At 40.6% G+C, this 14,780-nt stretch overlaps 1 protein-coding gene across 4 annotated transcripts in view; it reads left to right on the top strand.

Annotated features, from left to right (window-relative positions):
- Nucleotides 1–255: 255 nt before the first annotated feature.
- The window catches only part of IPCEF1 (interaction protein for cytohesin exchange factors 1), a 147,199-nt gene continuing 132,674 nt past the window's right edge, over nt 256–14,780 (top strand). For 2 of the 4 annotated variants that reach the window (XM_045842759.1, XM_045842757.1), the window contains exon 1: nt 256–386. The gene's annotated coding sequence lies outside the window, so the exon portion shown is untranslated. The remainder of the gene's footprint in view (nt 387–14,780) is intronic. The other 2 variants (XM_045842758.1, XM_045842760.1) reach the window with 2 other exon arrangements.

Below are 14,780 nucleotides of genomic sequence, written 5' to 3'. Positions count from 1 at the left end.
GAGAAACGGGAAAGCGAGACCCTGTAGTGCTCCATGCACACGCCCTGGGAATGAACGCACTGGGTCACTTGCAGTGAGCAGTGCAGGCAGACAGGGGGGCCGTGCCTGCTTTGCACAGATGGAGTCCTGGATTTGGAATCAAGAACAGGTTCAGTAATAGTAACGAGGAAGAACAATAAGATTGGGGAAGTAGCGATGACACTTCCCCTTCTTTCGAAAGAGCTTTACTCTCTGGTCAGCTTCTCATGGTAGTCCTGTGCTCACCGAGCCTCCAGAGCCGTGGCTGCTCAGAGGGGGGCCCTGACCCTTGGCCTCAGAGTATTATGAGTTTGCTGAAACTCAGGGAGAAAGAGCCAGCCCTTGGACTTACTGCCTTCTTATTTCATGTAAGTAAAGTCCTTTTTTTGGTGGATCTTTAAGTCAGTGCTTGGCATTTTGAGATGATAAGGCAATTGATAGCTTCACGCTCTCTAGAGCAGTGAGCTCTAAAATGGGACTCTTGGGATATGGTATTCATGCAGTTCTTTATAAACCTTCTGCTGCGAAGTCCAGTGCTGAAGGCACTCTTCAAATCTCCTCGAGATTCGGAGGAGTTGAGTGCTCACTCTGCTTTGCTCTGTTTCTTCAATGGGTGTTGTGTTAAGGGCTGCTCAGACTGCAGATCACGGGTTTGATGGAGAAAAGAACAATTCTGCGTTTGTTTAGGTCCCCGAGGAGTTCATTTGAGGAAACACGCTGTGGCCGCCCCCTTTTGAGAAAGTGTCTTCTTTGTGGAGAATCCCCCCTTTGTGTGTAGGCAGCTGGAGGGGATTTTACTTTAATAAAAGTCACAGGCTTGACAAAATCTCTCTGCATGAAAATGAGAACTTGGGTGACGTTGCTTCACAGGTTTTTTTCCCCGGGGGCACCTGGAGCATTTGGGTTTTTTTTGAGGGTGTGTATGTGAAAAAAAATTGAAGTGTAGGAGTCAGAGTTATAGCCCAGGAAGGCGTGCATCCTGGACTACCGTCGTGGACTTTCTCAGCGTCTCAGTGCCTGTGCGTTCATTCCTAATGCCGTCCTCGGCATCGTACCGTCACGCAGAGAGTCCGATTCCTCTGCAGCCATTGACTTTGCATAGAAAACAAGCAGAAAGAACACGGGTCCCCTCCTGCTCACATCACGCACGTGAGGAGGAAAAGGACTTCAGTTTGTGTGTTTGTTGGTGTACTCATTCTTTAGTGTTTTTTTAAAATTTCCTTTGTTTTCCTTCTTTACGCATCAGTGTCTTTTCTGGAGAGGGTTCACGTATGAACCATCGCTTGCATGAAGCAAACACGCATCATCAGAGCATGGAAACAGGAAGCTCTTTCCTGTGGTCGCTGGCTGTGGCAATGCGCGATAAGAAATTACTTCATGACTATTGCTTGAGACTTTCCTTTTGACTCGCGTGTCCTTCTTGAGCAGCTCACTTCTGCTTTCCACCCAGCGTGGAGGCCAGGCCGTGCAAGCTGGCCCGCCCGAGCACAGGTTGACAGCTTGCAAGCAGATTAATATGGCAAGGGGTGTGTGAGAGCAAATCCTAAAAAATAAGTATATTGGTGTTGAAAAAAATCCTGCAAGTGGGGGAGTTACTGTCCTCTCAGCACTTATCACAGTGCCTGTTGCAGAGTATGCCCTCTGTTGATATTTGTTGGATGAATGGATGAATGAATGATTGGGATTGTTCCTGAAATGAGTGTGATGGGGTAGCCTTTGCTTCGTCTCTGGTGCCCAGGCCCGTAAAGTAATGCAGGTTGGAAAAGGTCAGAGTGAAGCAGGAGAGGAGGAGGACAGGAAACTGGGAAGGGGGAGAGATGAGAAGAGGTGATGGGAATGTGGTGGGGAAGGTGGAGACGGAGGCAGTGGTAGAAGTGGTGATGGTGGAGGTGGTGGTGTGGAGTTGGAACTGGTGATTGAGGTGATGGTGGTGGCGCTGGTGGCGGTGACAGTGGTGGAGGTGGTGATGATAAGAAGAGGTGATGGTGGTGGGAGAAGTGGTGAGGAGAGGTGATGATGGGGAGCGCAGTGCAGTATAGTCAAGAGAAAACGTAGCTTTGGGGTTAGACGCATTCATTCAAAATCTGCATGTACCACTTAGTGGCCCTGTGACCTCTGAACCTGTAAAGTGGTGGTTGTAATAAACTGACGTTTTTGTGTTACTGAGTGGGGAGTAGAAATATTAGAAATGTGATTACACAGTGCCTGCCACCGCATGGACCTTCATTTAGTGGCAGTTATCAATAGAGTCTTTTCAATTTTCAAGTGCACAGCCATCCTTAAAAATGGAACCGCCAATTTATCTTGCCTTCTTTGTACTTTTTCATATTTTCTAAATTTCCTAAAATGAACATGATTTTGAAAAAAGGATCATTTATTAAAAATAAGTAAAAGCCTAGTTACCAGTGTGCTTAAGCCCATGGTGGCATATTTATATAAAGGAGCACCATCAATAAAATTATGTTTACGGAAATATGATTAGTATTAACGCTAAGTGAAAGAAGCAGATGCACAGCATCTTCAACTATGTAAAAATACTGTAGAAAAGCAATATTGAGGTAAGGTGTTAAAAGGTGAATATGTGATCAGTGGGTTTATAGCCGGTAGTTATATCAGTCTTGGTACTTTTCTATTTTTTCCCCAATGTTTTAAATCAATGGAGCATATCTGGACTACCTTATCATGTGATAACAAAATAAATGGTGAATGAAAATCATTGAACGAAAATATAACCACCTTTTAATTTTTCACCAAAAATATGGCAAAAGTTGCTTTTTAGTTACAGTGTGCTAAAGCCTGTGGTTTGTTGCACCCTAAGAGATGACATTTATGACTCATGTTATTTAATCGTGGAGGGGGATCCCCTTTGAAATGGAGACTGGTGCAGAATCCTGTAACAGTGCTAACGCAAGGAGAAACAAACGAGGCCCCACCTGGGGCTGACTGGTCTGATTAGTTCCTGGAATCACAGGAAAATGGATTATAGTCCCTGGGTGATTTATAACTCCCTCTAAACCTGTATCGGATGACTTTCTAGGAAGTTCAATAGTCAATGCAATCGTTAAGACTTCTAAAATAAATTTAGATTTGCCAGCATAAGAGTAATTATTATTTTTTTATGTAATGTTGGATCATCAGCTCGGTATACATGGGGAGAGAGCAGAAAAACCATTTTTCTGGGGCGGAGGAATACATGCTGTGAGGAACTCAGGCATCCCATCTCACGGTGCAGCCTGTCACGATGACAGAGCCCCTCCTGTATGACTTAGCTGAAATCATGTATTTTGGCTTGTAGGTATTAAAGTGAATCTGCTGCCTTTGTCTCAGATACAATCAGCTGAAAGATACTTGCAGAGAAAGAGGCAAAAAGATGAACAGATGTAAGCAAAAGACAGGGCTCCCAGAGGGACATAGGTGTTAAAATAGAAGTAGTCAAAACTGGAAAGTTAGCCAGTTCAAACTCGCCCCAAATTACTGGAGTGTATCACAGATGTCGCAAACACAAAGCCCGAGGGCCCAATCCGGGCGGCCTCCACCCTGTTCCTAACCAGCAGAAGCGCTGAGATCTCGCTTAACTGTTAAGGAGCAGTTATATTTATACACAGTCCTAAAATTAATTACATTTGGCCCTTTGAAGACAACCTCAAGGCTGATATGGCCCCCGTGAAAATGAGTTTGACACCCCTGGTAGATGAACACTTTCAAAAAAGTCCGAATTTAAAAAAACATAGTTGACCAGATCTTCCGTGAAAATTAGTTCAGATTAGAAATGAAAGAAATTAATTAAATGGAACCAACCTTATGCCCAGTGATAAAAACCAAATAAGCCAGTGTGGAATAGGAATTAATCTAGAAATTGCAGCATCGTAGACGTTTCAATAGACGGCCCATGGCATTTTCTGCATATTTCACGTGCGGAGCACTGAATAAAAGCCAGTGATGTTACTGATACTTGCTATGTTCCTTCTAGGCACTACGGTCAGCACTTTTAAGTTTTACGTGAACAGCTCTCAAAGCAATCACTTCTCGAAACAATCCAGGGAAACGGCACTGTTGTTATTTCCATGCAGTTAAAGAAAAGGGAGGTCAGGTGTCCTGTCTGGACCCATCCGCGAGGCAGAGGCAGACACGGCACTAAACCTAGGTCTTCGTGTGTCTCCGAGCCTGTGGCCTTAACTGCCTTCCTACAGGACACTGTGTTGTTTCCATTTATTTACTTCTTTTTTTTATATATAAAATAGTGATTCAAGGCCAAGAATTAGGGTGAAAAGGTGAGTATGAATAGATACGCTTTCTACTTGGAAATGTTCAGCAAAATTCCCTTCTGCTTCCTTATTGAGGAGGTAGTGACAAGGAATTTTTCCTTATTTTCAGGGAACTAGCTGTGTCCCGGCATGAGTGCACGTGCGTGGTCGTCAGTGTAGCCTGGTTCTTAGGTGGCGCAGCGGTAGAATGCAGGGAGTGCTTCTGAACCGGCAGGAACAAAGGGGACTGGAGGGCAGTGGCGGTCATGTCCATCAGGACTGTTCTGGACAGTCCACAGTCCAGTCAAGACGCATGACAGCTCCAGGACCCCTTCTGCTACCCTTTTCATAACAACACCTTGTTAAGTTTGAGAACATCCAGTTCCTATGTTAAGTGTCGATGGCCCCACCCTGGTGATCTTTATAACAGGCTCTAGTTACTCGTGGGAGCAGCAGAAGTCTAGGTGAGAAGACCCCCGTGATCTGCCTGTGGCACACAACAGCTGTGTGCTACCCAGAAAGGCGCTTCCCTTTTTCACACTTATCTCATCTGTGAAAGCCGAGACTAAAGATGCCTGACCAGTGTGGTTTGCTGTGTGGACCAGCTGAGATGAAGTGGAAATGCTTTGAAGAAATTAAAAACAATACACACCAATAGGGCCTTCCGTCTTTGCACGTATTCCATTTTCTTACCAGGTAGAGACTCGATTGGCACATAAAAGCTTTCGTGGCAGAAGGAGATTGGAGTCAAGGCAGTAGCAGCATGTGCTCCAGGTGGACTTGTCTCCCACCATCCCTATCCCCAGTGGTGAAGCCCTAACCCCCAAGACTTCGGAATGTGATCTTATTTAAAAATAGAGTACTCGTGCATAGAGTTAGTTAAATTAAGACGAGGTCGTCATGGAGTGGGCCTCTCACCCAGTGACTGGTGATGTCCTCAGAAGGAGTCAGCCCTGTGCAGACAGAATCACAGCGGGAGAAGGCCACATGAGGATGAGGACAGAGATGTGCAATTAGGCGGCTGGAGGCCAGCCAACGTCAAGGAGCTGCTACCAACCACCAGCAGCCCCAGGGAAAGGAAGGGAAGGATTCTCCCCTCCAGCTTTCAGAGGGAGCAGGGCGCGCCCCCGGCACCTTGATTCCAGGCCTCTCCTCTGCGGAACTGTGAGAGAATCAATTTCTGTGGTTTTAAGCCACTAAATTGGGGGTGTTTTTTTCACTACGGCCCTAGGAAACTAATACAGGAGCTCGAAAATAAAAGTGATTTTCAAATGCTAGTGATAGACTCAACTGTTATATTGCTGGCAAGCACTTCATTGGGACCGAATCCAGCGTGACTCATTTGTCTGACTCTAACCTGTGGCACTGGGCCTCAAACAGTAGAGTCACTTCATCACTGAATGGGAGTGACTAATGTCACTGAACAATGAAACACATTTACAAAATGAAAATCAGGCTATTGTGAAATTTATAAAAGGGCATCTTTTCATAAACTGAGTGTAGCTAGGGATTCCGGATTATTATACCAATGCGGTCATTTGCTAGATATGGAACATTGGTGTCTTTTGGGGAGGACATTCGCTTCCTTAAATTGTGTATTGAAGGAAAAGTTTAACTATTCTGAATTGGAAAATGACGCAGTGTGATGGCATTTGGGTTCACACAGAAAACCTAACACTCCAATCGAAGCATATGGCAAATGGAAACTCCCTAGTTAGCGGAAACTTGGGTTATTTTAGTAGTTTTATTCAAAATTGTTGATTCCTTTGATGCATAAAGTTAATCTGCTACCTACATAGCTATTCTAATGACAGCATAAACAATCAGAATTTTAAGCATATTCTTAGGTTTCCCTGAAACATAAGAATCTCTTAAACTCCCCTTTCACTAGAGTTTAAATTACCTTAATTCCTATTCCCATAATTATCCCTAGCAGAACAACATTCTTTTACCAGGAAAACATTGTTATAGCAAAGGCAGTTAGTTCATTTAATCTGTTCAAAACAACAAACATCTTTTTGCTCCCTTTCTAACTTTAATTTTCTTTAGACTTGTTATTAATTTTATATAATCTCTTTAAATATCGCATTGCAAATTTGTGACTGGATAGATTCTTTCAAATTTGAACACAGTAGAATTTCTTTGTTTCCTGACTATCATGAAGGAAAATGCTTTCTTAGGAGTCTTGCGCACAGCTCCCTAATGCCAGAGCAGGTAGAACATTTAACCATTTACAGGCAAATCTGCGTGTTGATACTGAGCCCTGGTCTAAAATACAGACCTCTCAGAAAGGAGAGAAAGGGACCTGACTCGTATGGTTGCCAGGAACTTCAATTTAACATCATTCAGTGCCAAACGCACCCAGAGGACATTAGGCTGTATGTACATCCACTGTCATGGTTTAAGGAAGAACGCTTTAATTTTTTTCAAAACTGCAAATGGCTGCAGACATATAAATCATACTCTTTAGGCTTTCAGTTTATGATTATTCTATTTGGATATCTTGGACTATAGCTCAATATGGGGAAAGTCTACAATAGTTTTTATGGTCTGATGACCCCATGGAGTGCATTACTTTCTCAAACATGTTGGGAGATTTGGCTATTTTAGTAAATTAATGGGTTGCAGCAGGAATGTTTTATTCATTCACTTAAAGTGCAGGTCAGTTATAACAACCCTGTTCTTTCCACCTGTCAGAAGCCTGAAGCAAAACATGCTAAAGGTCTTATTTTCTGGTTTCTTGTTAGGCCACACATGCCTGCCTTTCTTACCATCCTAACAGAAAAAGCAGAGTTCGTAGTTGGAAGTGTGAATGTTAATCATGTAATGTGACAAATCCCCATTTTTGAATGCTTAACATTCAACAAATGCCTGTCAAAACCCAAATATTTTCCATGTATTTCATTGCAAGAAAAACAGACAAGATCATCCTTTAAGGTCCCTCATAATCATGTGAGTTATAATAAACACCCTTTCTTGGTTAGATTCAGTTGCAGCCGTTCTCTCAAAGAGAAGGATCTGAACTAGAAACCTTGGTCAAACATGGCCAGGGTTCTCCAGCGAGAGCTGGATTTCACCCTAGAACACAACACAAGCCATTAAGATTTCCGGCACTTGGATTTTCAGCTTGACTAATCAACTAGGGCCACTTGTGCATAGATAATGGGGACTTAAGAGGGAATTGTCGAGCAAGGTTTGAGCGAGGCACTAGAGTGCTATTTAGTTTTATTCTGTGAACGCTCACAAACATTCCAGAGTTACGTACATGTCGGTTGCCTTGATGGGAATGCCAGCTATTCCGAGGGGAGACGCCAGCACAAGAAGAAGACACCAGAGCATTCGTCAAAACAGGGTAAGTGAGCAGGGCAGTACAGCTCAGCGAATCCCTCCAAAGCGACTTTGCTTTCAAGTTTTGGTGTTTCCAGTAGTTGCAGCATCCTAGACACGGGGTATAATCATTTCCACTTTGGATTAAATACTTGCTCCTATGTGCTTTGCATTGGGAGCACATAAGCAAGGGATTTCCCTCTCAATCCTGGACTGCATCTGGGCATTGAGCACTACTGTCTATACCCCACAGGCTCGTGTTTTTTACCATGTAGACGTGAGCCACATGCCAGTGGAGGGAGACCCCTGGCCAGTGAGGAATCCTCAACAATGCTTGGGACTTTCTGAGCAAGCCTTCAAGTGAAGGTAGAAAACAGGGTTCAAGGGCTCCTTGATTCTCATTGTAGTGTCTCAAACAGGCTGCATGGAGAAGTTTCACATGTTAGCATTTCAGTTCTGTATCTTAGGAATGGGCAAGTAGGAAGCTGTTTTCTTAAAAGTGTTTTTCTAGACTTTTTTGTTGTGTTTGTTTTGTTCTATGCTTTGAGAAGGACACCTCCTTCTAAATCCTGTTCATGTGGAACCAATGAGCTATGACTACTTTACAATCTACAAGTGCGTGTGTGCGTGTTTTTATATCAATACAAAGACTTTGTGCTGTGTGTGGGGCAGACAGTGTTACACCGATGGGGGAAACAGAGGCTCAGAATGGTTAAGTGGCTCGTCCAAGACCTTACTCCCAGGGAATGGCTGAGATGAGGCTTGAATCCAGTTTACTGTTTCTTACAGAAGGTTTCCCCCCTTGGAGTGTTCTATTTCCTAACCTGTACTAGTCAATTGTCTCTACTGATGGATCATCTAGCTCAAGTTTGACTTCAAGTCCAATTGTCTGCTCCTCAGTGTCTCCCAGCTTGAGTCATCCCACCAGGCATGTGTTCTTAGCCTTGCAATTGAGCGTTGGGAGGCCCCTGCTCACCTGTCTTGGATGTCTGATGCTAGCGCTGACTCTGCAGAATCAGACACCAAACGTATTTTAGTGAGGAGGGACTTCCGACTCTGTTTCCTCTGACCCTGCCACTGTATGGACAGAGAACTGAGATCCAAAGAGACTTTGCGATTTCCCAAATGTGTACGGCTTGTTAGAGGGAATGCCCGGTTCACTGTCTAGATTGCCTGACTTCCAGACTCTTTCTACAGTTAAATCTGGGTTAAAGTGAACGTATTCTCGGGAGGGAAAAATCTTTCAGTTGTTATGAGCTGCTAATACCAGTGTGTGCATTAGCCAATGAAATCTTTCCCACAGAGCTATTCTGGATTGCCAGGCCATCTGGCCTGCTTGTCCCCCAAACTGATCTGATAAGTACCTAATCTAAGATCCTCTAAATGTTAACTGCCCAGCAACAAAGGCTGTATCATACCTTTCTGAAGATTCTCTCAGGTTTTCTCACGTTAATGTCTTTCTGTACAATGAGATATCGTTCCTCCTGTATGACAATGGTAATGATTTACTTTATTTCATCCTTCTTCTCTCCTAGTTCATACTCTTTTCTGCCAAGGCTTTGCATGACAACATGCTGCAGTTGAGAGGGCTGTCCGTGTCTGAGGAAAACCCTCAATGAATTGGGTTATTGGAGGACCCAGCCCAATGACACTCTGGAGATCATTAGGAAATGAAGCTGATCTAGTTTGGGGGGCCTGTACTTCTACAAGGCAGCAGTTAATGTGTTTCCATTATTCCATAGTCTCCCTTTCCATTATTTCAAGTCTCCCTAACCACAGTCCCCTCCAGGGTCACCACCAAGCATGCTTCAAGGTCAGCTGAGCACTGAAATATTGTGAGGCTTTTGGGGGACCTCCTGGTCACACATACGTCTACTGATAACTTTTTCTGGCCCTGTAATTCACCTCTTTTACGACAGAGCCCCTACCCAGCCTCCTGTACTCTCTTGAGCCTCCCTCATTAAACGACAACTTCTCTGAGGCCCAGAGGGTATTTGTATGGACTTTCTGCCTGGTGGTTTCTCTAGTGATTTAAAGGTCTGTGGGGATGGGGGTGGGGAGGACACTCCTAACAGGCACAGAAGACATGGGAATTCATGCAGAACCTCCACACAACGCTCGAGTCTGCAGTACCACTTACTGAAGGAGGGGATCTCCTCCAAGTTTTTCAATATATTTTAATTAAAAAGTTCTTAACATATGCATACAAACAACCAGTGTTAGCTTCTTGGTGTATTAAGTTTAGGCTCTCAGGTAAATGTTTGTCATCCGTGGGCTTTGCCCAGAAGGTAAATTAGCCTCATAAAAAGTTATCCAGAGGTCAGCTGTGTCGCAGGGTATGAAATATGAAAACATCATGATCCTTGATTTTTCAGTTGCATTTGACCTACATCTGAATTAATGAAATTGTAGCCTGGTTTCTTGGTAGAAGCCACATCATTTAAATATGTAAACAAATTATTCCTTTTTTACGGTTTACCTTTAGCTGGTAGACTGCAGAAAATGCTTTGTCAAACTTCAGAACTAAACTAGGCTGTCGCTGACCCTGGCAGCCTTGGAAGTAGTCAGGTACAGTGGTCAAGGTCAAGAGAAAATCAGAACTTAGGAAGACCCAGTTCCAAGGCCACACATACTTATGAAGGGCACTGGAAGAGGAAATTCTTGGATTGTTTTTAAAGTTGCATCCAGTGAAAGTTCTTTGGGCTGAGGGTTAGTTGAAAGAGAGGCTATAATTTTAAAAGTCCCGTTGGTACTCTGTTAAAAGGAGGGTTGTTTCCTATCACATTTTGATGTGGGGGAGTGGTTTGAATTGAATCTCTTTTGTCCCTATATTTTTAAAAAAACTGGAGTTTGCTTTTGTTGTTGTTGGTTATTGCTGTGTTCTATCACAGAGGATTATCCTTATGAGGAAGTAATCTGGTGGGTGATATTGGATTTCAATTGTTCTAAACTCACACATACTTGGTCTTTTCACTTTCTTCTTGCCAGGGGACCAAGAGTGTGCTTGTGCTCCTTGTGACAGAGGTATGTTGTGCTGTATTTTTCCAGGGGGAAGCTTCATGTTAGCTGGGGACGAATAAGAGGTTTTTGCAGCACAAATACCAGGGTGGGTCAGGAAGTCCTCTGCAGCTTACTGAGGGGAAAAAAAGATTCAGAACTGAGACATCTTGATTTGAGCTTAGATTATAATTTCCCCTGATGTCAAGAGATTTATTGGTTTTCATCATTTGCTCCCTCAGTCTTTCCTAAACCAAGGCTGGTTACAAACTTTCTTAACACAGGCTGATACAAATCTGTTTCACAGTCAAATGAGCAGGGGCTCCATGAAAATATAATGTTTTCTTTTTTGCATGCTTGATATTGGGAATCATGACAGAGTTGTTAATCTGAAGAGTTACTTCAGAATATTACTCTTAGTTGATTTTTAAAATAGTAATTTTTAACCCTTTCCTCCTGTTTTGCAGAAAAATTAGAACCTACACCCACAATTTTTGTGTGTGCAGTCTGGTGTCTAAGATTATTTCTTTGTGTCATTTTATGAGACTTATGCTAAGTAGCCTTGAAAAAGAATTCAAGATATTATTTCTTGTGATTCATAAGGCACCTGTCAGTGTTTTAGGTTGAGTAGCACTTCACATCACATTAATTAATCATGGAACATACATTGGAATTCAGTAAATTATTATTTATTTGGCTGTGTTTCAAAACAGTAACATTGAATGCTTAAATTGCTTAATTTTTCTAAAATGAGATAAAGAATCTAGAATAATGAAGTAGAATGGGACCTAAAACATCATCTAGTCTCAACTCTTAGATTTTAGACATGAGAACATTAGGGCTGGAGAAAACCGAAGCCTTAAATGAAGTCACAGGGCTAACTTGTGGCAGAGGGAAGAAAGAAAAAGGTTCAAAAGTTAAGTAAACTTCATTTCACATGCAGATGCAATGCAGTATTGCAACAGTAGAGTGCAAACATGCACGATAAATCTCAAACGTGGGAAACATTTTCATTGTGGAGGAATTTAATAAGCAGTATTTCCTGATCCATTGGTCGAGTAACCTCTTTTTAACAGAGCACTGAGCAAGCCAAGTGCTCATCAACCGTACTTGAGAAATGTTGTTCTTTAGCTTGTACAATCTTTTAACAAAAATATTATATTTTCATACATGAAACAAAGCTATAATTTTACACTTTGTTGGCACAGTTGTTCTAGGAAGAAAATAAAAATGAGAACTTAGGACACTGATGGAAATCGTATGTATATGGATGATAATAAAAGTCTTTGGGATTGTTTTTGCCCTGAATCATCAGGTCATAACTGATTTGAATCCTAAAACAATGAATTAAGTTGTAAGAGAGTGAGAGTCTTCATGTTCAATTGGTAAGCCATAAAATGAAGGCAGAGAAATTAGAAATACTTTGTTTCAAGGAGAAAAAAATTCTTAAATTATATGAAAAATATGGAAGCACGAACCACAAACCTCTTTTTGCTTTTCACCCAACAAGGCCTATTGAAATTATGACGATGACAATTGTGTCAGTTCCAAAGAATGTGTTTCTATAGTTACTATTTTATGTAAAACTAAATACATTCACTTATATTAAAAAACATCACATCCAAAGAAAACATGGTTGTTACGGTCAAGACTGTGCAGACTGCATAAAATTCATGTGAGACTTTCATTGTTCCTCCCCCAGAAGCATGTGAGAGCTGTGGAGACAGAGATTTAGGCTGCTCACCCAAGCTGTAGTCCCAGCACTTACAATGGTGCTTGGCACAAAGTAGATTCTCAGTCAATATATATTTTTAAAGATTTTATTTATTTATTTTTAGAGAGAGGGGAAGGGAGGAAGAAAGAGGGGGAGACAAACATCAATGTGTGGTTGCCTCTCGCGGTCCCTCAACTGGGGACCTGGCCCGCAACCCAGGCATGTGCTCTGACTGGGAATTGAACCAGTCACCCTTTGGTTCACAGGTCGGCACTCAATCCACTGAGCTATACCAGCCAGGGCTCAGTCAATATTTTTTGAATAAAATAATTTAGCTTATTTTATCAAGTAGTTATTTTTCATGGAAAAAGTAATGCAGACATATGTTTAAAAGTTTAAACATTGTAAAAGAACACACAATGGAAAGCTATGTTGACTCTTCACTCAAGACATCCAGCTTCTCATCATAGAAGTAACCACTATAGCCAGTTTTTACAGTGTTCTTCTAGAATGCTCTATGAGTAGTCAAGCATGTATACATATCTCTGTATATGTAAATATGCATATATATTTATATACATATACATGCATAGTTATTTTTACAGAGGTACAGACGTACAATGTAGATTGTTCAACATCTTGATTTTTTCCCACTTACATATCTATCTTAATAAGATATATTTTAAGAATTGCCTTTTGATACCTCATTGACATTTTACTTTCCATGTCTTTGGGACCGAGGTTGACTTTTCATATACCCGAAACCATTTGAGTTTCTTTTCTATGAACTGCCTCTAAGTTCTTTGCTGACTTTTCTGTTAGTTTAATGGTCTTTTATAACTGATTTGTAAGAGGTCTTTATATATCAATGAAATGAACTCATTGTCATATGTGTTGAAATATTTTCCCCAGTTGATCATTTTGTTTTTTGACTTTGTATGGTATTTTTTTTCTGTGCAGAAAAAAAAAATTTTTTTAGGTAGTCACATTCACTAGTCTTTTTGGAATTTGTGTTTAGTATATTGTTTGAAAGAGCCTTTCATTACCTCAAAGAAATACATTTTCCTGTACTTACTTATAATAGTTTTATTATTTTATTTTATATATTCAAATCTTTGATTCACCTGAAATTTATTTTAATGAAAGATAGCTTTATTGGATGTTTTCCACATGGCTAGTCAGTTGAATAAGCCACATTGCTCCTACTGATTTGAAATGCTGTTTCATATTCTAAACTTTGATGGATTTAAGCATTCATTTTAAAAAATTGAACTTTGTTAGTAAGGAAAATTTCAAACTTATAAAAGTAGATAGTGAATATCAGTAAGGAAGATAACTTGATAAGCAAGATTTTTACATTTTTGGTCTTCCTTCTGTTTCTCAAATTTATGGAGACTAATCTCATGCTAAGATGTTACAAGAAAAACCACTCCAGTTTTATTGAGGTATAATTGATGTTTAATAATAAAACATTTAAAAGTATACAATTTGAAAAGTGTACAGTTTAACATGTCTACTATCATATAGCTATCATTGCAATCAAGAAAATGTAATCCTTCTCTCCAATCTTTCTCTATTTTCCACAACCTCAGGCAACCTCTGATGTGCTTTAAATTACTCAAGATTATTTCGCATTTTCTAGGATTTTGTGTAATCTTTTCTTATCTGGCTTATCATTAAAAATATATGTATCTTATTTGAGAAAATACATAATATCCTAGGAGGTACTTCTCTAAGCAGACAAAGTAATAGCTGGATTTGAGCAACTTTTTTATTTCATAAAATTGAAGGTCCAAAAATAGTATGCCTAAAAATCTACTGTTATACTTTTTAATCAGTGTGACAGGAGTTAAGGATATTAAGTATTATTTAAATTCTCATTTGCACCAAGTGGTTTATTAGCTCCCGGATTTCTAGTCTTCTTGAGAATGAAGCTTTTCCCCAGGGCTACTGCATCCAACTGCACCCATTTTAGCCTCTCTCCTTTTATTTTATCCAGCCACTTTTTCTGCAGAGTGTAATGAGCTATGAATGGCTTAAAGATAATCAAGAATAGAAAAGAAAAAAGTCAAAGTATTAGAGGGAAGGATTAGACACAAATTAGAAAAAGAAGTCTCAAAATTGCTAAAAAGAATTATTCCTTTTATTTTTGTTTTTTTGATATATAGGAACTATGATTAGCTTCTAGGGTTTAAAATGACTCCAGACTTATTATTTTCTTTCTTTTAAATTTTGGTATGTTATTTCCTATGATAACAACATACAAATAAAAATGAGAAAACTGATTTGTGGATTGAAACCCCAAAACAACAGAATGATAGACAAGATTAATTTATTCTAATTCTATATTTTAAAAAGAATTTTCTTTTTTTTTTTAAGATTTTATTTATTTATTTTTAGAGAGGGAAGGGAGGGAGGGAGAGAGAGAGAGAGAGAGAAACATCAATGTGCGGTTGCTGGGGGTTCCGGCCTGCAACTCA

Source organism: Phyllostomus hastatus, unplaced genomic scaffold (assembly GCF_019186645.2).
Source record: "Phyllostomus hastatus isolate PE091 unplaced genomic scaffold, TTU_PhHast_1.1 phas_contig_40, whole genome shotgun sequence".
NCBI classification, from domain to species: Eukaryota; Metazoa; Chordata; class Mammalia; order Chiroptera; family Phyllostomidae; genus Phyllostomus; species Phyllostomus hastatus.
The sequence above is the reverse complement of the archived record's forward strand: the minus strand, read 5'-3'. Positions and strand labels throughout refer to the sequence as shown.